The sequence below is a fragment of the Mus caroli genome, unplaced genomic scaffold (assembly GCF_978045245.1).
Source record: "Mus caroli unplaced genomic scaffold, Mus_caroli_1 scaffold_16, whole genome shotgun sequence".
NCBI lineage: Eukaryota > Metazoa > Chordata > Mammalia > Rodentia > Muridae > Mus > Mus caroli.
In genome coordinates this window covers 88,167,354-88,193,570 of record NW_028227271.1, presented here as the reverse complement: position 1 = coordinate 88,193,570, position 26,217 = coordinate 88,167,354, and positions in this window count along the sequence as shown.

Genomic DNA, 26,217 nt, shown 5'->3' with positions numbered 1-26,217 from the left:
CTGTCCTGGAACTCACTTTGTAGACCAGGCTCGCCTCGAACTCAGAAATCCATCTGAATCTGCCTCCCAAGTGCTGGGATTAAAGATGTAAGCCAACACGCCTGGCTAAAATGTTTGGAATGCTGTCGTCCCTGGGTGGGTTCGAACCACCAACCTTTCGGTTAACAGATGAACGCACTAATCGATTGTGCCACAGAGACCCAGCTATGCATTTTTAAGTATTTCTGCATGCAGTGTTTTGTAAAGCATATAACAATTCAGATCTTTCATTATGAACTTTTGGTACCACCTGATGTACATAAATTAAAATAAGACATTGGATACCAAGTTCCACTCCTCACCAAAGAACTCTTTGTAATTCATACTATGTAGCAAAGGAAAAATTAGTTTTCTCCCATGTCAATGATTTTATCAACAACACTGCAGGGCAGATCTCATGTACAGAATAATTAAACAACAACAAAAAAGACACCATATTTTAAAGAAATTGTATTTCATCACCTGGAATACTTCATGACAATATAGAAACAAAGATGATTCAGGCAACTTACTAATGGACCTGTCAGATGGTAATTAATTCAGCCCAAGTAGCATAATTACATCAAAATATAAGCATCTCTCCCTTAATGTACTGAGGCCAAGATTTCAGGTCAAGCTCATATCAAGTGCCTAACACCCTTTTCCATAGGAGATATTTAGCTGAGTTCTTCCCTGTTATGAGTAAGAAGGGGGCTCACTGGGGTGAAGGGGATTTATCCAGTTTCTAATTCCAATCTTGAAGGCTCTAGGTTCATGATAACCATTCCACTTAATATCTTTCCCACATGCTTTAAATTACAAGCTTCTTAGAAGCCATAAACATTTGGTTCATTCCTTATCCTATGTAAATATCATCATTGTTAAAAGTTATATAAGTTTTGGTTCCATTTTTTAAAATTATTTCTTCAATGAGAAAATGACAACATTAATAGGTTAACTAGATTTGCTTATCAATAAACTATTTTATTTAGTCATTTATTTTCCCCATTTAAAAATATGAGATATTTTTTTTATTTATGTTTATTTATTTCCCCTCTGAAAATTCCCTATCCCCTCCCCCCTCCTCCTGCTCACACCAACCCACCCACTCCTGGTTTCTGGCTCTCCTCTCATTGATGACCAACTAGGCCATCCTCTGCATATGCAGTTGGAGTCATGAGTCCTACCATGTGTACTCTGGTTGGTGGTTTAGTCCCTGGAGCTCTGGGGGTACTAGTTGGTTCATATTTTTGTTCCTCTTGTGGGAATTCAAACCCCTTCAGCTCCTTGGGTACTTTCTCTAGCTCCTTCATTGGGGACCTTGTACTCCATCCAATGGATAGCTGTGAGCATCCACTTTTCTGTTTGTCGGGCACTGGCAGAACCTCTCAGGAAACAGCTGTATCAGACTCCTGTCAGCAAACACTTGTTGGCATCCAAAATAGTGTCTGGGTTTGGTGATTGTATATGGGATGGATCCCCAGATGGGGCAGTCTCTAGATAGCCTTTCTTTCTGTCTCTGCTCCACACCTCTTCTCTGTAACTCCTTCCATGGGTATTTTGTTCCCCCTTTGAAGAAGGATCAAAGTATCCACACTTTGGTCTTCCTTCTTCTTGAGTTTTATGTGGATTGTGAATTGTATCTTGGGTATTCCAAACTTCTGGGCAAATATCCACTCATCATTGAGTGCATATTACCTGTGTTCTTTGGGATTGGGTTACCTGACTAAGGATGATATCCTCCAGACCCATCTCTTTACCTAAGAATTTCAAAAATTCATTGTTTTTAATAGCTGAGTAGTACTCCATTGTGTAAATGGAGTATATTTTCTGTATCCATTCCTCTGTTGAGGGACATCTGGGTTCTTTCCAGCTTCCTATTCTTTCCAGGTTTCTATTAACATGTGCCCATGTTATATCATCTTCTGGGTATATGCCCAGGAGTGGTATTTCTGGGTCATACAATGAACTCAAGAAGTTAGACTCCACTCGGAAAACAAAACAAAATGAAACAAACAAACAAAAAAAAAATACAAAAACAACAACAAAAAAACCAAAAACAAACAAAACAAAACAAAAAAGGCAAAAAAAAAAAAGTTAGACTCCAGTGAACCAAATAACCCTATTAAAAATGGGGTACAAAGCTAAACAAAGAATTCTCAATTGAGGAATACAGAGTGTCTGAGAAGCACTTAAAGAAATGTTCAAATATGCCTTCAAATATGCTGTGTTAAATAAATGGTCTTCCTAAAAAAAAAAAATTAAAAAAAAAAGAAATGTTCAACATCCTTAATCATCATGGAAATGTACATCAAAATATTCCAGAGATTCTGCCTTACACCAGTCAGAATGGCTAAGATCAGAAACTCAGGTGACAGATGCAGGAGAGGTTGTGAAGAAGTAGGAACACTCCTCCATTGCTGGTGGTATTGCTAGCTGGTAAATCACTCTGGTAATCATTTTTTTAAATAAAATGCTACGTGCATGTAAACTACATAGTATGAAGTGGTGCTTGTGTATATTTACCCAAGATAAATATCAATTTATCATGTCATGGATATATGTAAAATTTATATTTTTATCAATAGTAACATTGTAAGTGGATACAAACACTTTGGAAATAAATCTGGAAATGCTTTAGAAAATTAGTAATAGTTCTACCTGAAAACCCAGCTATATCAGTCCTGGGCAGATACCCAAATGATGCTCTACCATATCACAAGGACAAATGCTCCACTAAGTTCATTGAAGACTTATTTATAACAGCCAGAATCTGGAAACAACCCAGATGTCCTTCAACAGAATAATGGATACAGAAAATATGGTACATTTATGCAACAGAATATTATTCAGCTATTGAAAATGAGGAAATCATATCATAAATTTTATACTAATATTTGTATAATAACTTGGAAAATACAATAAGAAGTGCATTTCAGGTTATTATAATGCAATATGTTTAGATTGTTGCAATTTATTCTTTGATTTAGGTATAAGTATTTTCTGAATACTTGAATTATTTTGGTTAGGATGGAAGGTCACTCTGGTAGTTCAATGAATATGTTAAATGTTCACAGAAAGCTTGTAATCAGATGATGAACAAGGTCATTGGGTATTCTGTGTCTGTGCATCACAATCAACTTATTTAGGTGTTCAAAAACACATACGATGAACTTTAAAAAGAAGTAATTTTGCTATTTTAATTAAGGTGTATGTTATGTGTCTGTGTAATATATGTAACGTGTGTGTGTGTGTGTGTGTGTGTGTGTGTGTGTATGTTATCCTCAAAATTTAAGAACATGGGCTTCAAGAGGCTCTAATGTGTTAGATATGGTTGTGAGCCACGTGATATGGATGATGGGAACCAAATTCAGGTCTCCTGGAAGATCAGTGTATATGTAACTTTTTTCTTCTGAATTATCATCTCTGAGGATTATGTTGAATAAACTCACCCTTTCTACTTATTTCTCAACTCAGTCTCACTGGCTCAGCTGTTGTGGCTCAAATGTCTTTACAAGCTGGTTAATTCTGGCTTCTCTTAAATTCACACTGGATTGCTCTGTTTGGCTGAAAACTAACTCTGGAAATTTGTTCTAATCTTCTGGCTCCTTCTTATTCTCTGGCTTCAACACCCTCTGCTGACCTGCACTGAACTGCAGGAACTCATGAACAATTCACCTTCCCTGCACTGCACACACTGCCCTGACTCCTGTCTGACTCTTCCCCACGCTGCTCTTAAATAGCGTTTCTCCTGAGAAGGGGATATATCCCACCTTTGGCTCATTCTGTCAAATCTTTTTCTCATTATTCATTTTCTCTGTCCCTCAGTCAGATGTCATTGTTTGTGACTAAAGCTTTGTACTAAAGGGTTCTAGCCATATAGATTAAGTGTGTACTAAAGGTGTGTCTGCATTCCTTTTGCATCTCTCAGACTAACAGGTCTTTGGATGTGATCAGAGCAGCTATGTTGCTGGATTAAAACTCCTCTACAGCTATTAATCAGTGGCTCATCTTTACAGTAAGTAACAGAGGAAAGTAAAGCAAAGCCAAGAGAATGTACTTACTATTATAAAAGAAAAATGTGGTTAAATAGCAAGGGAGATTGAATAAACAATATGTATACAGTTTAATACAAGTGAATTTTGCGATGCTTAATACATTATCCTCATTAGATTTGTTTATAACATGAGAGATATGTAGATATTTATATAAACCAAAATATGTCAGCATGAAGAAATGAAGAATAACTTTTATATAGGTGCTCAGATGCTTTTAAAAACTGTGTAATTCTTTTAAATGGAAATGTATAAAAGAAAATATATTTTAAATCCTTAAATATACATTAAAATTATTCGATTTCAAAAGGAAACTGCCAAATGTGAGTGTATATATTTATATATATACACATATACTCATATATTATATATACTTATATATTATATTTATGTTATATATTTATATATTTTATGTATATATTTGTATTATATTATAATATAAATATATTATATATTATATTATATATTATTATATATACTTATATATATTTTTTGTTTTGTTTTTTGATTTTTGAGACAGAGTTTCTCTGTGAAGCCCTGGCTGTCCTGGAACTCACTCTGTAGAACAGGCTGGCCTCAATATCAGAAATCTACCTGCCTCTGCCTCCCAAGTGCTAGGATTAAAGGCGTGCACCACCACTGCCCAGCAATGAATATTTTCTAATAGTAAAAATATTCTTCTATGTATTAATCTACACAATAATTACTTTTGAATATTAACGTTATATTTTTACTTATATTTAGTAATAAGATATATGTATGTATATATACAGATATATAACAATATGTACATATGTTTATTTGTATTTTTGCACATAGAAAAGTGATACATAGAAATAGTCATGAATATGGCTAGCTCCTTGAGAGAAAATTAATAGTAATTTTCAAAAGCAAATAAACTTTAAAATGTTCATTTGTTTACATTCTTATATCTATGAATATTTGGTGGTTTTATAAGCCAGATTTTTAAGTTTGTATCATGCATCTAAATAATTGCTCTATTTATTTCTGTATACAGCTGATACTTGATATGATTTCACAAGGACAAATATCAGTCATCTGAAATTCCTCAGAAGTGTTTTCCCGCACATGCATCAATAGTGCACTAGAGCACTGAATTCATCCCAGATGAACTAATCATAAAATGATACCATAATGAAGCTCATGTCACAAAATGTCATCAGCATGCTTATGTTAATGCAAACCCAGACAGTTGTAATCATTAAAGTTTCAAATTTGGAAATGCAATTGAACTTAAAGCTGAGTAACCTCACTTGCTCCCACAGTTCAGTTACAATGACAAGAATGTGAATCAGAAGATACATCAAAATAACAAAGTCAACTAAACCTAAAAAATACTGTCAAGGATAAGAAGCCTTATAGGAAGACGGGACAGCACCACAGTAACACATATGGCACACACACAGTCCTCTGGGTTTGATAACAAGAACTGAAAAAAGGAAAAGAAGACTGCTATGGTGAAGAATGAGGACAATGGGGTGCTACTTCCCATTGTTTTTACTGTATGTATTTTTTATAACGTTTTTAATAAAACTGAAATTAGATAAGTTATCATCTCCCTTTGCTCTCTGTAGGTCCTTCAGGCTCATTTTGTAAACAGCAGCAACAACAACTACAACCACCACTACCACCACCACAACAACAAGAAAAACCCCACAGAATGTTAAGGATATTCAGCTAAAATTTATGAATTGCAATTAGTAAAGGAGAATTTGAGCAAAATATAAAAGGACATCAAATGATATTGAAATGTTGATTTTATTTGAAATATTTTCATTAATCTTAAAAAATAATGTCAGGGAGCATTAATATATGTCATAAGCCAAAGAAAAATATTTTAAATAATACTATTAACCAAATAATATTATAGAGAATTTATGCAGAATTTTCACAAAAAACAACGTTAAAACCATCAACCAAGGAGTACAAAGGGGGCACTCATGGCTCCAGCTGGATATATAGCAGAGATTGCCTTATCTGGCATCACTGGGAGGGAAGCCCATTGTTCCTGTGGAGTCCTGATGACCCAGGTATGAGGAACACTAAGCTGCTGAGGCAGGAGTGGGTGGGTAGGTGCAGGAGCACCCTCATAGAGGCAATGGGGAGGGAGGAGGGGATAGGGGCCTTGCGCAGAGGAAACTGGGAAGGGGGATAACATTTGCAATGTAAATAAATAAAATAACCAATAAATAAATGAAAAATAGTCCATGGTATACAGAGACTATTTAAAAATACATATATTGAATACACAGTGGTCAATATGTAAGCAAGGACATTAGCTCCAGTTTACAATCTATGCAAATATTTTTGTGATTTCTTTTCACTCACAATATATTGATAATTATTCAAATGCAAGAAAGTTTTAAGAATTCTATTTTTTATTGGTTTCTTTCTCTATTTTCATTTCAAATGTTATCCCCTTTCCCAGTTTTCTCTGTACAAACCCACATCCCTTCTCCCTTCCCCCACGAGCTAACCCACCCCAGCCCCAGTGTTCCTTTACCCTGGGTCATCAAACCTACACAGGACCAAGGGGCTCCCCTCCCAGTGATGCGAGATAAGGCCATCCTTTGCTACAGCTGAAGTCATGGGTAACCCCATGTGTACTCTTTGGTTGATGGTTTAATCCCTAGGAGATCTGGGGTGTCTGGTTGGTTGATATTGTAGTTCTTTCTATGGGGTTGCAAACCCCTTCAGCTCCTTCAGTCCTTGTCCCAACTACACCATTGGGGTCCTTGTGCCGATGTTGGGCTGTGTACACCCGTATCTATATTTGTCAGGCTCTGGTAGAACCTCTCAGGAGAAAGCTATATAAGACTCCTGTCAGCAAGTACATTTTGGCATCCACAATAATGTCTGGGTTTGGTGACTGTATATGGGATGGATCCCAAGGTGGTGCAGCCTCTGGACAGACTTTCTTTCAGTCTCTGTTCCACTTTTTGTCCCTGCATTTTCTTTTGACATGAGGAATTTTAGATTAATATTTTTGAGATAGGTGGGTGACCTATCCCTCAACCAGGGGACTTGTCTATTCACTGGATCTAGTCCCTACAGGTTTTATCTCCCCTTTGTTATATATTTTGTCTAATGCTAATAATGTAGAAACAAAATAGTATTTTGAAATTCTAGCAACAATATTCTCTTCAAAGATAAATTTCAGCAAGGACAAATATATAGCAAAAGTATAAATTATTGTAAGCATTTTGAAGACTGCTTTTAATAAATAGATCATGTGGTAAACTCCAGTTTTGACTTTATAATATTGCACGTTTCATTCCAACAAACCATGTTAAGCAACAGCATGTTGCATGTTCTCTCTCCTCTCCTCTCCTCTCCTCTCCTCTCCTCTCCTCTCCTCTCCTCTCCTCTCCTCTCCTCTCCTCTCCTCTCCTCTCCTCTCCTCTCCTCTCCTCTCCTCTCCTCTCCTCTCCTCTCCTCTCCTCTCCTCTCCTCTCCTCTCCTTCCTTCTTTCAAATTTTCTTTAAAATTTGACATTTGTAAATATATTTTATTTATCTATTCTTCTCTCATATAGTACATCTCACCTGTACCCTCCCCTTCTTTACTGTCCATCCCTGCTCCCCTCCCCTCCACACATCTATTGTCTCCAGCTGATATACTGCTTCTCTGTTTCCCTACATATAGGGTAGGTCTCACAGATATATCGACTGAACTCGCTGTAACAAAATAAAATAAGACTAGGCCAATATCCTCATATGAAAGTTAGACTAATTCCAGCTTTGCCACGGTGGAACCAGAATGATCACCATGGCTCACAGACTTGCTCCCCTAGGCTTTCTAACAAGTTTGATTCAATTCAGAGTTATGAATATGATAAATAAACATATGCATACAAATGCTTACATATGGGCATATGACAATGAAAAACAAGGATGTAACTTGGAAAGATAGAAGAAGAGTTTGAAGGGAGGGAAGGCAAAGGAGAAATTATATAATTGTAATAGCAGAAAAGAAAAGAAGTATAAGTATGTGGCTAGCTTCTAAGGAAAGACATTTAAGGTTGCCTTCTGATCTTCACATGAATCTATATATAAGTACATGTTTGTTCACAAATATATAAGCATACACATAGGAACAAAATAAAGTCAAACTAAACTATTTATGGATACACACAGTAATTGTTATATATGTGGGTGAATATTTCAGCACAAAAATAGACAGGAATTCTTTTGATGCTATGAGTTTAGCTCACAATCCGTTTCATTCTATAGCATTTCTGTTGAAAATGTCACCGATGGTAACATTAAGCTTACACAGTTGTGAGCAGCCTGTGTTCTGCATCTCATATTCTGGCTTTCATCTTTAGTGAGACTTAATCATCATTGGGCCTCTGTACAAATGAAATACTCCTACTAAAAATATTAAACAGAAAAAGGTAACTGGTAAATTGTATAAAATAGATCAATTAGAGTTATTGCTAGAAGAATGTGCCTCTTAAGATTTTGGGGCATATTTTCATCCATAATTTTACCTTTAGTAACTATACATTTAAAAAATAATAATAATACAGCCAAATATTGCACCTTTGACCTCACACTTCACAACTTCATAGTGCACTCCTGTTTGAATTTTATTCTAAAGCTTAACAGTGTTTTATGAAGTCGTCTTTCTTTTATCACTGTACTTCTGTTCTCCTGTAAGATATAAGTTAATGCATTTCATGTGTTCTTTCAAATACTGCATATACAGCAAAAGCTACTTATGATGAGTTATCTAAATGAACCATGTCCTCCATTAGACTTTGTGTCCCTTTAAAGTATTGGAAATTCAAAACACAAAAAGATCAGTAATACGAAGTACTGCCTTGAAACCTATTATATGGAACCCTACTAAGTGAAGGATTTTATGCAGGTTGTTTAAAAAGCATCAAGCCCAACCCATTTAAAGCTCTTTGCTGGAATCCAGTCAGTTTCATTTGATATATAATATTTATTTCTAGGGTAATACATCAATATATGCACAGGCTGATTGTACAATCACATAACTATTTACATGTTCTGCTGTCGCATGAGGTTATATTTCCTATTGATACTATACACATTGCAATAAACACTTCCTAATTCATCTAATGTTAAAACACATTTAGAGACTTTTCTTTTTATGAATATATGCAATGTATGTCTAGTAAGATGTAGAAGTTCACTGTCTTCCTGTCTCATGTGCTTTTTAGTAGAAAAGTATCATCCTCAGCGCCCCTGATTGGTTAGGAACCTGGCTGGTAGGAATTCACTACATAGAGCAGGCTATGCTCAAATATGCACATACCTTATTCCTCAGTCTCTGAAATAGAAAAGGAGCAGCTTATTGATATAAAAATGAACTCATAGAGAAAATGGAGCCAAGTAGAAAAAGTTGAAGGAGGTCACATAGCTTGAGAAAACTTCTGTAAACAAAGTGTTATGATCATGGCTCTAGTGGAAAGCCAGTCTTCACAAGATACATTGAAGGGAAATCTAATCTGCACATGAATTAATGAAAGATGGTTTGTATCATTCTTTAAAAAAAAAATCAAGCAAAAAATCGTGATGAAAAACAAGAGTTCAAATTTCCTTAATTAGTCTGCCCTAATACTAAAGGCAATATCTATATCAACTTTAAGGAAAAAAATCTAATATATAAAATAGTCTGTGATTTTCTGTTGCCTGTATTGTGGGATATATTCTTCTAGCTGGGCTGTCTTGTCTGCCTTAATGCAAGAGGATGTGCATAGCCTTCTAAAGTCTTAATGTCACTGGTTAGGAGTATACCCAGAGGGGCCCTCACCCATTCAGGAGAAGGTAGTGGAAGAAGGAAAAGGATTTTAGGAGAAGGTGACTGGGAGTGAGCAGAATGTAAAGTGAATAAGCAATAAAAACAACAACAACAACAATAATAATAATAATAATAATAATAATAATAATAATAATAGAACTGAAATCCATACCTGCAAAATGCCAGAATAAATTATGTAAGAAAATATTAAAGATTGCTATAAAGTTCCCTTTTAGGTTCTCAGGTATACCATGACTTGAAGTAAGAATTCTGTAAATAAAATCATATTTTCCTTGGGAAAAAAAGGAACTTCTGTGAAAAAAAAAAAAAAAGCAGCTACCTAAGAGAAAATTACTGTATAATTCACGATAAAAAGTTACATATAAATGTTTAATAATTATACAAAACTAGTAAAATAAAAGCTCAACAAGTTGGGAAAATATGAAAAGACTCTCTTACAGAGGAAATAAAAATGGCATGGTTCCATTATCAAAGATGTTTTTCCCTAAGTCTGAATACCTGTATACTATCCCTGAGACCCACAAAAGGGGAAGCAGAGACTTCATTCTGGCAAGTTGTCTATTTGATATCATTGACAGTGTAGGGTATTTATTCTGCTTCATGGTCAGGACCCTAAATCCAACCCAATCTGGTTGTTTACTCATAAATCACTTATGTCATGATTGTACCAGTGACTATATCTTTGAGGTAGGTCAAAATGATAGCTCAAAATGTCCAGAGATGGTGAGATTTATTAAGTTTCTCCTCAGGTGACACATAACATCTTCCATTGCTATGAATGCTAATCAGTAGAAGTGAAACTTTTAGCTGTATTCCCCAAAAGCAAGGGCACCATGTTTAATCAAACATATACTACTGTATCTAAAATCAAATATTGATTCTAAAAAAGTTATAGTTACTTCAGTATTATACTCTCACCTATAGAAGAGGACATCCAGACTAAAAATAACAGAGAAACTAACAGAGTTTAAAAAAAAAACATCATAAAACAAATGGGCATAATACATATCTACACAACATTTTCTCTTATAATCCAGCAGTACTCTTTATTTGGAACAGTCCATGGAACTTTCTACAAATTTTAGATGGTATCTGAAGCAGAGAAAAAGGTAGTGGTTTGTTGTTGTTGTTGTTGTTGTTTTTGTTTTGTTTTGTTTTTGTCATCAATCATGTAATGCTAAAACTTTCTAAATTAATACAACAATATGGGTTACAGAATATAGAATATGAAAGATTAGTAGGTATAAAACAGACAGAGAGATGGGGGGAGGCTGGGACTAACTACCAGAGCTATTACTTAAAAGAACTGGTAACAAGCTCTAGTCTTTGAGTTGTAAGGAAACTCAGACAACAACTAGGGTACTGTATGTAGAAAATGTTTAAATAATTAATATAGGGATTATTCAAAGCCAAGCATACTGTGAGATGAAACTTTACAAAGTTCTCTGAACATATTTAAAATAATACTAACTAGGAACTGAGTTGATAAAAATGGAGGCACCTCTGATAATCATGCCTTTCTAAAAACTTCATTTTAATGGGTTCAGCCAACTAATCGAACACTGAATGAGGTTTGCATTCCAGTCCTTAAGGTAACTATTAATAGTGTCATCATTAGTGATTGGTGTTATAGAAAGTGTTATCTTTAATATAAATTAAAGACACTTTGTTCTTCCATTAATTAGAAAAAAAATCCGATAAGGATTAGAATGTAAATTACAATATGTGTGATCAGGAGTGACAGTTCCTGCATAGGAGCACTCATGCTCAAGTTACAGAAATAGAAAATATGGGTATTTAGAAAAATGGAGAATATGACTAGAGAAGGAGAATGAGCTGCTATAAATAACATAAATATAGAGACACAAATATTAATAATGATTGACAGTGCAACCGGTGCACATATCATATCTAATCAAGAGAAGGAAATGGAGAATATAGGCTAAATAAGACCTCTCATTAGCTCTGCTAATGCCTTTTGAATCAATTCTGCCATAGAAGAAAGTTTTATGCCTTTGTTATGTGTCATCTCCTCTTAGAAGCTGAGGTATTTGAAAGCTTTGTGTTTCTCATATACTTTCTAAGTGTGCCTTTGAACAGTGGACAGCAAAAAAGGAAGAAGAGACATTCTGAAAGATAGGAATAGCAGGGAAATAGAAATGATCCAATAGACATATGGACCCCAAACTCCTAGAATGTGATTTGTCAAGAAAGTTAGATACTTTATAGATCAAATAGCATGAAAATCATCTGAGATAACCTATATTTTAAGCAGAAAAAAAAGTTTAGAAAATCCAAAAATAATGTCAAGTGAAATTGAGAGTCAAAAGGGATAGCATAAAAGCATCTCTGGGCAATGACATGGGAAAGAGAAAAAATAGAGATAGAGACAAAGTTCATTTGCTGGGGAAGTCGTCGATGACTTTATAAAAAGACACATGATGCTTTAGTATTGGACTCAAGCCACAGTATTCCCACAAACGGCTTAAAACATTTTCCTACTTGCATTCTTTTTTTTTTTTTAAAATAAAAAGGTCCTTAGCTGAGACAAATGTTATAGAGGCAGACAAGTACTATCAAATATTTGTAGAAAAGTAGAAAATATATGGGAGCATAGAAAAAGTGAAATTAACAATAAATTATTTCCCTTAGTCTGTGAACCAATCCCAGTATTTTATGAACTCACCAAATCCCCCAAAATCTCTCACTTCTGTTAGAGTAGTCCCTAGAGGGAGACTTCTTAGGAAGGTCCAGTTAATTGCCTGTCAGTTCACCTCGACAATAGCAATAAATCAGTGGACGTTTGTATAGGAAAGCACTGCCAATTCCCTTTGGCTTGAAAATATTTATTGAAATAGATTATTAAAATATCATTATAAATGAAAGCATTTCTGGCTTCTACATATTACATTTTATTTTTGTATTATGTCAAGGTTTATATTCACTACTGTGTTGGTTGATCTCTTAAGGCAATAGATAGATATTTTTCCATTTTCTTTTTTCTTTCCTTGAGTTAGAAACTTTAATTTCTTGTGAAAATATGTGTTCACAGTCTGAAAGTATCAATATATTACAAATGTGTTTGTTGAAGAAAAATAAATTTACAAGAAGGAAGCAAACAAATAAAGGAATTACATCTGTTTCCAGGCTGACTAGACAAATTTCCATTAAAATATGAGATTTATTATGTACATTGTAGTACATATAGCACTTTGAGAAATAGCTGTAGTGAATTCATACTAAAGAATTCAAAGAGCCAGGCATGGTGGCACATGCCTTTAATCCCAGCACACCAGAGGCAGAGGTAGGCAGATTTCTGAGTTTCAGACCAGCCTGGTATCCAAAGTGAGTTCCAGGACAGCCAGGGCTATACAGAGAAACCCTGTCTAGAAAAACCAAAACCCTCCCCCCCAAAAAAAATTCAAAGTGTTTCTGAAGGGGTTGGTAGATGTACCCTCTTAATGATGAAACTGATTGGCAAATATTGTATGTACTGTTTATACATATGAGAAACAGTTCTAATGATCCTCCTTTTTAGATCAATCACAAAAACTAGTTTAACTAGTAATTATCACATTCTACTAATTTTGTAAGAATGCATATATATGTATATATAGTATATATTATGTATTTATATATACATACATATGCTTTCTCTCTCTATATATAGTCTCTATATAAGCATATATATCTGAGTGTGTTAATATGGGTACTGTACGTGTATTTTTATTTGTGTGTGCATGTGTGTGTGTGTTTGTTGTGTGCACACAGATAAAATATGTATGCTAGAATTATTTTCTAGAATGGTCCTAAGAAGTAACTAGATTGGCAAGCCTCCTATCCATGAATGATTCCCCCAAGCCCACGTGTCTTAGTCAGGGTTTCTATTCCTGCACAAACATCATGAACAAGAAGCAGTTTGGGGAGGAAAGGGTTTATTTGGCTTACACTTCCATATTGCTGTCCATCACCAGGGAAGTCAGGACTGGAACTCAAGCAGGGCAGGGAGCAGGAGCTGATGCAGAGGCCATGGAGGGATGTTCCTTATTGGCTTACTTCTCCTGGCTTGCTCAGCCTGTTGTCTTACAGAACCAAGACTACCAGCCCAGAGATGGTCCCACTCACAAGGGACCTTTCCCCCTTGATCACTAATTGAGAAAATGCCTTATAGTTGGATCTCATAGAGGCATTTCCTCAACTGAAGTTCCTTTCTCTGTGATCACTCCATCTGTGCCAAGTTGACACAAAACTAGCCAGTACAATTGATGCCTTGTCAACTTGACACACAAACACATCACTAGTAAGCCTCAACCCTTACATTCTTTTTCATCCCCAAGGTCTAAATAATTTTAAACGTTCCACAGTCTTTACATATTCTTAAAATTTCAATCTCTTTAAAATATCCATCTCTTTTAAAATCCAAAGTCTTTTTACAATTAAAAGTCTCTTAACTGTGGGCTCCACTAAAATGGTTTCTTCCTTCAAGAGGGAAAATATCAGGGCACAGTCACAATCAAAAGCAAAATTAATCTCTGACCATCCAATGTCTGGGATCCAATTCATGATCTTCTGGGCTCCTCCAAGGGCTGGGTCACTGCTCTAGCCATTCTCTTTGTAGCACATGCATTGTCCTCTAGGCTCCAGATACCTGTACTCCACTGCTGCAGCTCTTGGTGGTCATCTCATGGTATTGGCATTTCCAAAACACTGCATGACCCCTTCAGTCCTGCGGTGTCAATTGCAACTGAGGCTGCACCATCAACAATGGCCTTCTATGGCCTCTCACAGTGCCGAGCCTCAGCTGCTCTGCATGACCCCTTCATGCCTTCAAAACTAGTACCACCTGGGTGACCCTTACACATTACCAAGTCCCTCTGCAGCAGGAGTACAACCTTGGCTATCTCTGGAACACAGCCTCTTTGTGCTTTCAGAAAACACTTCCCAGAAGATGTCACCTCATCAATGCTGGTCTCTTCTTAATCACTGCTAATTTCTTAGCTCCAGCTAACTCCATCAATAGTCCCAGTAATGCAAAGGTTTTGATTTAGTAGTTCCTGTATCTTGTTAATCACAGCTGATTCTTCATCCCCAGCTAACCAGAACCACAGAAATAATCAAACTCCAAAATAGCAATGGCCCTGAAAAGAGTCTTTAATTTTCCCTCTGAAATTTCACAAGCCAGGCCTTCATCTTCTGCACTGTTCTCAACATTATCTTCCAAGCTTCTACACAATGTCTGACAGAGCTCTTAACACTGAATGGATCTTCTAGCCCAAAGTTCCAAAGTCCTTCTACAATCCTCCCCAAAACATGGTCAGGTTGTCACAGGAATACCTCACTATGCTGGTACCAATTTGTCTTAATCAGGATTTCTATTCCTGCACAAACATCATGAACAAGAAGCAGTTTGGGGAGGGAAGGGTTTATTTAGCTTATACTTCCATACTGCTGTTCATCATCAGGGAATTCAGGACTGGAACTCAAGCAGGGCAGGGAGCAGGAGTTGATGCAGAGGCCATGGAGGGATGTTCCTTATTGGCTTACTTCTCCTGGCTTGCTCAGCCTGTTGTCTTACAGAACCAAGACTACCAGCCCAGAGATGGTCCCACTCACAAGGGACCTTTCCCCCTTGATCACTAATTGAGAAAATGCCTTATAGTTGGATCTCATAGAGGCATTTCCTCAACTGAAGTTCCTTTCTCTGTGATCACTCCATCTGTGCCAAGTTGACACAAAACTAGCCATTACACCATGATAAAAGGACAGATGAGGTGGTGTGCATCATTAATGTCAGCACTACTAGGGAATATGGGTTGTAGTGATGGGAAACAGCATGGGAGCACTTGGGCCAGCCAGCCTGGAGGACACTGTGTAACAGCAAGAACAAAAGAGATACAGACTCATCAAGGTAGAAGGGAAAACTCTTCTCTCAAAAGTTTTCCTCTGACCTCCACATGCTGCTTATAGGTTTGGACTGTGTGTTTGGAGGTAATACCGTCATACATGTACAGATACAATTGGATTGCTAAGCATGTGTAAGCCAAGAATTATATAGAAAGTCTTTCATGACAAATATCCATTTTATTTATTGAAGTAGAGTCTCTCCGTTGAGCATGTCAAAATGTTTTTATTGCAGGTTGCTCTAATGATCACCTATTTTAGTCTTCCTATCAAAGGATTTACACAGGTCTGCCACATATACTCAGCCTTTACTTCCTTACTGGGCATCTGCCTGCTCATTCTTACAGTTGTATAGTAAGAACTTTATCAACTCAGGATGATATCCTCCAGATCCATCCATTTGCCTAAAATTTTCATAAATTCATCGTTTTTAATAGCTGAGTAGTACTCTATTGTGTAAATGTACCACATTTTCTGTAACCATTATTCTGTTGGGGACATCTGGGTTATTTCCAGCCTCTGGCTATTATAAATAAGGCTGCAATGAACATAGTGGAGCATGTGTCCTTATTATACATTGGGGCATCTTCTGGGTGAGTGAGGTAAAGCAATCACAAAAGAACACACATTATCTGCACTCATTGATAAGTACATATTAACCCAGAAACTCAGAATACCCAAAATACAATTTTCAAAACACGTGAAACTCAAGAAGAAGGAAGATCAAAGTTTGGATACTTCCATCTTTCTTAGAAGGGGGAACAAAGTACCCATGACAGAAGTTACAGAGACAAAGTTAGGAGCAGAAACTGAAGGAATGACCATCCAGAGACTGCCCAACCTGGGGATTCATCCCATAAACAACCACGAAACCCAGACACTACTGCAGATGCCAACAAGATTTTGTTGACAGGAGCCTGATATAGCTGTCTCCTGTGAGGCTCTGCCAGTGCCTGGCAGATACAAAAGTGGACTGGAAGCTCACAGTCATCCACTGGATGGAGCACAGGGTCACAAATGAAGGAGCTAGAGAAAGTATAGAAGGAACTCAATGAGTCTGCAGCCCTGTGGAAGGAACAACAATATGAACTAACCAGTACCCCCCAGAGCTCCCTGGGACTAAACCACCAGTCAAGGAAAACACATGGTGGGACTCATGTCTCTAGCTACATATGTAGCAGAGGATGTCCTAGTGGGTGATCAATGGGAGGAAAGGCCCTTGGTATTGTGCAGATTCTATGCCCCAGTATAGTGGAATGCCAGGGCCAAGAAGCAGGAGTGGGTAGGTTGGGGAGCAAGCAGGGTGAGGTGGGAGAGGATAGGAGATTTTCAGAGAGGAAACTAGGAAAGGGGATAGTATTTGAAATATAAATAAAGAAAAAATCTAATAAAAGTAAAAAGAAAACATAAGGGAAAATAATCAAAAAAATAGCTTTATCAACTGAGGCATCTCTTCTACCCCTTAATGTCTCTTATGAAGACTTTACTTGCATTGATTTATCAGTTTTCTCTAAAGTTACACTAATCTTTCCAGAGTCCCAAATCCAAGTTTCATCACAGAGCTTACCCTCATGACATTGTTTGGGAGAATTCTCTTTTAAGGGTCTATTTCGAAATGTGATCACATTGTAACTAGTGAGTTTCTATTCCAATATATTAGGGAAAACATGAAGCTGGAAATCAGCTTAACTGATGATACAAAATCAAAAGGCTATATTAGTGAACAGATGTTAAATAACTTGTTACATAAAACCTCCAAGTTTGGCTTAAAGTGAACACAGTCAACATTGCTCCAGGCACTGTAACAGAGCAGTGAATACAGGATTCTAGTATGATCTGTCTTGAGAACTCTTGGAAGAAAACATGAGTATATAACTAAGATTTGATATGACTCAATGCTTTGGACTCCAAATTATGACAAATGGAAAAGAAAAGAAGAGAAGAGAAGAGAAGAGAAGAGAAGAGAAGAGAAGAGAAGAGAAGAGAAGAGAAGAGAAGAGAAGAGGATTCTAAAATGTCCTCATAGAGGCAAAGGGGAAGGGGGATAAGAGCACAGGATGGGGTGTTGTGGAGGGGTAACTGGGAAGGGGGGAATATCATTTAAAAGGCAAACAAATAAAATGATTACTAAAAAAGGAAAAAATACTTAAATGTTAAAATGTAAATGAAGAACAATATGAACTAACCAGTATCCCCAAGAACTGTGTCTCTAGTTGCATATGTAGCAGAGTCAGCCCAGTCAGCCATCAATGGGAGGAGAGGCCCTTGGTATTGCAAAGATCATATGCCCTAGTACAGTGGAACGCCAGGGCCAGGAAGCAGGAGTGGGTGGGTTGGGGAGCAGGGTGTGTGGAGGGTATAGAGGGCTTTGGGGATAGCATTTGAAATGTAAATGAAGAAAATATCTAATAAAAATGCCTTAATAAAAAGTAAGTGAAATATCCAAATAAAATGGAAAAAATAGAAAATAAAAATGCCTGTTGTGTTTATTTTATAACTAATTCTTTGAGAATTACTTATCATGTATAATATAATACTTATATTCCCTCATCCTAATTGCTCCCAGTATCACCTCTTCCTTAACCACTAACTTTGTCTTATTTTTTCTTTCTGTTTTGTTTAAGCCTATCATGTCGAATGCATGCTGCTGATATACTCCAATATATGGCAATTCAGATGGCTTTTCAAGGCAACTGCAGAAAACCAAATGAAACAGGATTTTCTTTTCTTCTTCTAGATTTATATTTATTTTAATAATGTCTGTTTGTTAAGAACTAGAGACATTCGAAAACTTTCAACAACCATGACTATACTGCCCATGCTGTTCAAAAAGATTTCTTAAATTTGTTACTTCTATACATACTTTATTAGTATGTTTGTTTACCACTTGATCCTGCATATAATCCCTGCCACTCCTGGCTTGTCAACAGCTTAACTCTCTCCTTTTGTGACAATGATCAAAAGAATAGAAAACCAAAAAGTATATGCACAATTATATAATCAAATGACTTCATCCAAATATCCAAGAATACCTGAGGGTGAATGGGCAGTTTCTTTTTCCTTCTCTTTCTCTCTTCCTTCCTTCCTTCCTTCCTTCCTTCCTTCCTTCCTTCCTTCCTTCCTTCCTTCCTTCCTTCCTCCTTCCCTTCCTTCCTTCCTTCCTTCCTTCCTTCCTTCCTTCCTTCCTTCCTTCTTTCCTTCCTTCCTTCCTTCCTTCCTTCCTTCCTTCCTTCCTTCCTTCCTTCTTTCTTTCCTTCCTTTCTCTCTCTCTCTCTCTCTCTCTCTCTCTCTCTCTCTCTCTCCCTCCCTCCCTCCCTCCCTCCCTCCCTCCCTTCCTTCCTTCCTTCCTTCCTTCCTTCCTATCTTTCTTCCTTCCTTCCTTCCTTCCTTCCTTCCTTCCTTCCTTCCTTCCTTCCTTCCTTTCTTTCTTTTCTTTCTTTCTTTCTTTCTTATTGGATATTTTCTTTATTTACATTTCAAATGTTATCCCCTTTCCGGGTTTCCCTCCCCATAAACTCACTATAGCAGTCCCCCTCCCCCTACTTCTATGATGGTGTTCACTACCCAGGCACCCTCCAACTCCTGCCTCCTTGCCTTCAAATTCCCCTACACTGGGACATTGATCCTTCACAGGACCTAGGGCCTCAAAACGGTATTTGGAAAACTATACATCTATGGGAAAACAAATGAAAAACTATGTTATACAATCTGTGAACTCAACTAAGATAATCAAAGGGAAATATGAAACCTAAAACTGGGAAAACACTGGATATCTTTGAATTCTGAAATTAAGTACATTGATAACACATTTTGTACAATGTAAATATAAGTTGTTCTCTAATAATGAAATATTAATTTTAATAACACTATCAGTTATACCTATGTAAAAGAAACATTGGTGATTCAGTAAAAGCACAACTTCTCTAAATATAATTTTTTTTATTATGAACCTTCTTTTGTAAAACAAAACTACCATAATATATGATTAAATAATGTAAGGTTTATTTTAGAAGCATCCATCAATACTTTAGGAATTTGTACAGCTGTAGCTTTAAATGTACACTGTGTAATTGCTTTAACTTTTTACCAAGGGCAGAAGCTTTAGAAGTAAATCTTCTTTGAGAACCTTGGACTCGTCCTCACCAGCACTGGATGATTTACTTGGAAAAGATGAACATTTAGTACCTTTCAAGGGTCTCCAGTGTGAAATGAAACATAGTGTTCTTTGTTGATCTTAGTAGGTACCCCTGCAGAGATTAGTGAAAAATTATTATCTTTCCTGACTTAAAGAGCTATTTCTTATGTTAATGATAAAGGAAAAGTAACATATTTCATATGGATTATAAAAAATGTTAACCTTTATTGTATCCTTAAGGAATTATAGTAGCTGTAAAATCAGTAAAAGGGATGAGATCATTTCTGTTATTGAGTGAGACCCTTTCAAGAAGAGACAAATGAAGACTTGAAAACTTGACAATGTCAAGGCTTTTCCTTTTGAAAAGCTATCGTTAAATTGCAGATATCAAAAGGCTTCTTTTATAATGCAGTTATAAATTTAATCAAGTAAAGTACATCAAAGATGAGTGATTTCATGTAATTTTCCATAAGAAATAGGAATACTCATAAAATTTTACTTTAGATGATACCAGTGCATTTAAATCTATCTTAATTAAATCTACTTACACACATATGACTGGTGCATGAAATTTGTGGATTTATAAACTACAGTTGAAGATAGTGTTATTTTTCTGTTTTGTGTTTTGCTGGGTTGGTTGGTTGGTCGGTTGGTTAGATTTGGAGAAAGAAGCTCTCTGCTATGCAGCTCAGGCTACCTTGTAGATCAAGCTGCACTCAAATTGACATTGATCCACCTACCTTTGCCTCTTTAGTGATGAAATTAAATAATGAACACCTGGCCATCTGGCTGTGTTTTAAATTTTAATTATTTAAGTTTGTTAAATTTAGCTAATTAAATTCTGTGTCTGTTTGTGTGTGAGGAAGTATGCCTCTGGGCATGGGCTTGATGAATGTGCATATGTGCTTGTGTGTGTGTGAGTGTGAGTGTGTGTGTGTGAGAGAGAGAGAGAGAAAGTGTGAGTGTGTGTGTGCTTGTGTGTGTGTGTGTGTGTGTGTGTGTGTGTGTCTTTTGGTCTGTAGAGTAGATGTTTAACTCAATATCATTTATATTGTAGACAAAGGATCCAAAATTCAACTATATTCCTAGATATACATAGACTTTTAAAAGTAAATAGATCATCTGATATTTTCTAAATTTATACCTTATGTGTCATTGTTGATAATTTCTGAACTCAATTTTTTGTCTCTTCCTGAATATATGAATCACATATTTATGTAAACTTGTATAAACTTCATATCACTGTGATCATTTTAAACTTACCTTTTATAGTTTGATCTTGCATTAGAGCATATTACTTTAAATATAGTAATCTAACTTCCAGTAAAATTTTCAAAAAAAATCCGATTATTCCTATTATGGTTTTTATCACTATTGCTCTGCGTGCGGTACAGTTTGATTTTTCCAAGAAGTTCTTTTCTTGTTCAAAACAGTTTCCACTATCCTGGGTTTTGTTGTTGTTGTTGTTGTTGTTGTTGTTGTTATTCCATATGAATTTGAGACTTGCTCTTTCTATCTCTGTGAAAAATTGAGTTGGAGTTTTGATTGGGATAGCATTGAATCTATAGGTTGATTTTTGTAAGATGCATTTTTTTTCTATGCTAATACTGTAAATCCATGAGCCTGGGAGATATTTTCCATCTTCTGAGATCTTTTTCAATTTCTTTCTTCAGAGACTTGAAGTTCTTGTCATGTAGATCTTTCACTTGCTTGGATAGAGTCAAAACAAGATATTTTATTTTGTTTGTGACTATTGCGAAGTATGTCATTTCCCTAATTTCTTTCCAAGTCAGTTTATACTTTGTGTAGAGGAAAGCTACTGATTTGTTTGAGTTAATTTTATATACAGCAACTATGTTGAAGTTGTTTACCACCTGTAGTTCTCTGGTCGAATTTTTGTGATCAATTATGTATACTATCATATCATCCACAAATAGTGATATTGTGACATCTTTGTTTCCAATTTTTATCCTTTTGCACTTCTTTGTTGTCTAATTACTCAGGTTAGAAATTCGCGTACTATGTTGAATAACTACAGAAAGAGTCTTGTACCTGATTTTGAAAGAGGCCCTTGTTCCTGTGGAGGCTTGATGTCCCAGCACAAGATGCTGCTAGAGTGGAGAGGCAGGAATGGGAGGGTGGGTGGGTGGGGAAGAACCCTCATAGAGGCAAATGGGAGAAAGGGTGGGTTTGGAAGTTTGTGAAGGTGAAACCATGAAGGGAACAACATTTGAAATGTAAATGGATAAAATAACCAATAAAAATTTAAAAAATTATGAAGAATCTTAGAGCAATTTTGTCAACACATCACAAACAGAAAAGTCAGTGAGTCAAAATGAATATTATCTTTATAACTGAATATTCCAGATATTTTGTTATAGTAGTAGAAAGTGAAAATGTGGGTCTAATTTTCTGAGATTTAAAGACTAAAGACATCTGCAAATATAATCATACATTTTACGTATGTTTATTTAAGTGCATATGCTGCCTAATAACTGTACACACATGAACAATCATATGTTTATAAAGTGTTAGAATTTACCTAAACTAAGTAATTTTTATTAAATATTGTTGTAATAATGAAATTAAACTATAAGTTTACTTTATAAACACTACCACAAATATAAAAACAAATAAAATGTTAAAAATGTATAAAAATATGATTAAAAGTTGAAAATGCTTTTTGGCATACGACATTGTAATTATACAGCAGTATTTGAGTTACACCAGATTTTTCACCAGAGACTATGAAAGCCAGAAGGGCCTGGACAGTTGTTATACAGAAACTAAGAGAACACAAATTCCAGCCCAGGCTACTATACCCAGCCAAGCTCTCAATTACCATAGATGGAGAAACCAAAGTATTCCACGACAAAACCAAATTCACACATTACATTTCCACGAATCCAGCCCTCCATAGGATAATAACAGAAAAAAAAAGCCAGTACAAGGACAGAAACCACATCCTAGAAAAAGCAAGAAGGTAATCCCTCAACAAACCTAAAAGAAGACAGCCACAAGAACAGAATGCCAACTCTAACAACAAAAATAAAAGGAAGCAACAATTTATTTTTCCTTAATATCTCTTAATATCAATGGACTCAACTCATCAATAAAAAGACATAGACTAACAGACTGGCTACACAAACAGGACCCAACATTTTGCTGCTTACAGGAAACTCATCTCAGAGAAAAAGATAGACACTACCTCAGAATGAAAGGCTAGAAAACAATTTCCCAAGCCAATGGTAGGAAGAAACAAGCTGGAGTAGCCATCCTAATATCTAATAAAATCGACTTCCAACCTAAAGTCATCAAAAAAGACAAGGAAAGGCAGTTCATACTCATCAAAGGTAAAATCCTCCAAGAGGAACTATCAATTCTGAATATCTATGCCCCAAATGCAAGGGCAGCCACATCCATTAAAGATACTTTAGTAAAGCTCAAAGCACACATTGTACCTCACACAATAATAGTGAGAGACTTCAACACACCACTTTCACCAATGGACAGATCATGGAAGCAGAAACTAAACAGGGACACAGTGAAACTAACAGAGGTTATGAAACAAATGGATCTGACAGATATCTACAGAACATTTTATCCTAAAACAAAAGGATATACCTTTTTCTCAGCACCTCATGGTACCTTCTCCAAAATTGACCACATAATTGGTCACAAAACAAGCCTCAACATATACAAAAATATTGAAATTGTCCCATGCATCCTATGAGATCACCATAGACTAAGGTTGATCTTCAAAACAAAATAAATAATAGAAAGCCAATACACACGTGGAAACTAAACAACACTCTTCTCAATGATACCTTGGTCAAGGAAGGAATAAAGAAAGAAATTAAGGACTTTTTGGAGTTTAATGAAAATGAAGCCACAACATACCCAAACTTATGGGACACAATGAAAGCATTTCTAAGAGGAAAATTCATAGCTCTGAGTGCCTCCAAAAAGAAACTAGAGAGAGCACACATTAGCAGCTTGACAACACACCTAAAAGCTCTAGAACAAAAGGAAGCAAATTCACCCAAGAGTTGAGTAATATAATGTTTCAAGTATATAATCTCTTTAAAATTAAATTAAACTATTTAATGCCTTTGTCTAGTACATCTGCAATTTAGGTTTCAACATACTGAAGAATCACTTCATACATTCACTATAGTTATTACAATATTATATCTAAAATGTATTTAATTTCGAACCTTCATTTTAATTGCATAAGTTAATTTATGAATTACATAACTGTTTAAGATGATAATTCTCTTGACACTTTAGGACAGCTACTCTTACATACCTAATAAATTGGTAGTGAATGATTGTGTAAACTAGATATTATACTTATATGCAGGGTTGGTAAGACAAAGAATTGGAAGATGTCATTCATTTATAAAACTGAAATTTCAAAATTGCATAACAAATTGAATATGTGGGTAGATTATTCAGGCACCAAGAATTTGCATTTTAAAGACAAAATATAATACCACAAACTGAGCCTAAAATATTTTCAAATATATTAAATAGAAAGAAAACCATGTGCTTCATATCTGTTAATTAATATTTCTGTTCTGAAGTTTTGTAGTTCTGTATTTATAGCAGTAAGCCTTTCTGATCAGGTTTTACATTCTGAGTTAAATTTCAATGGCTATTGAAATATTTCTGCTTCTTCCTGATTTTATTGAAATACTTTATTGGATATCAAAGTTCTAGATATGATAAGCTAGTAAACAGAGAATATTAACAGCAAAATACTCAATAATCATCGACCTTGTAAATGTAAATAATGAATAAGAAAATATAATGCTATTAGAGAGAGTGCTTCAAAAAACGTAAAACAACAACAACGAAAAGCATTCCTCAATAATTACTTTTTGAGAATATGTTACCTGTATCCCTTTCAGACCTTGAACTCACTATGTAGACAAGCCTGGGCTCAAACTCACAATTTGCTGTTTCTACTTCTTTATTTGAATTCTGGGTTTACAGGTATGTGCAACTATCCTGAACAAAGATTTCTGATAGCCTACAAAATATAATTTGTTATCCCTCAATATTTGATGGTCCTTTTATCCTTACCTATAATCAGCAGAATAAAATTTAAAACAATATTGATAAAATTTTAAATACTTATTAAGATGTTTGATAATCAAAAGAACAATCTTGAATACTGTTGTTATAATTCAAATATGACATATTATCCCTAGATTAATGTGTTTTTGGACATGGACTCCACATGACCATATTGTTGGGAAAGTTTGTATTTTTCAGAAAGTAGGACCTTTAGAGAGGAAGAATTTCATCATGTTAAGGGACGAAGCAAACTACCTAGCTTATCAAGACAAATGAAAACATTCTACAAGGCTGAGAAATAGCTTTCTCAGACCTCTCTCTCTCTCTCTCTCTCTCTTTGTTGGTGGAATGCACACAATACAAATAGTTAACATCTGAAAGATGGTAGAGCCCTTGCTTTCATTAAGTTAATTACTTCATTTTATTAAATTTGCCCCCATTGGTCAGCAGTGCTTCTTTTGGTCTTGTGGGATTTCTCCTTTAAAGCTTTCAAGAAGCCTAGGGGTTTCTTGGTGAAGATAAGGCTATTAGTTTGAATAATATTTAATTAAAAGGTAATTTAGGCTTTGTAATCATTCTCTGGAGTGTAAGTGTCAGAAACTGATAAAAACCGTATGTCAGTTACAAAAAGAAATGTGCATAGATACTGATAAGTTAGGAACTGGACTACATGAGTAGCACACATTTTCTTAATCTAGCTACAATAAATGAAAAGAGAAAAAGAGCGTGCAATCTGTTAAATAACGTAAAATATATGAGTTGTATGCTAAGAAACTGCATTCTGAAATGGACTGAACACTAAAGATAAAGCCATCACTAATTCAGAACCAATTCCGTTTCTGTGATAAGCACCAATACTAGTACAATGCTGGTGTAAGGGAATCTTAAGAGAATAGTGATTAGGAGGAAGTAAGATGGGCAGTTGTAAACCATGTACCGGCAAGAAAGGCCTGGGTTTCTAGTACCAGTCTAAATAACTCAAGTTTCTCATTAAACTTACAGATCAGGAGTAGTGTAAATCTAGACACATGCTGTATTGAGTCAGTGAATACATGGCATGACTTAGTGTTCTAATTTCCTATATGTGGTTGTGGTGAATACCATGGCCCAAAGCTACTTTAAGAAAAAGGAGGATAGTTTACATTTTAAAGTCACAATCTATCATCAGTGAAAGTCAAGGCTGTATATTAAGCAAGAACTAAAAGCATAAAG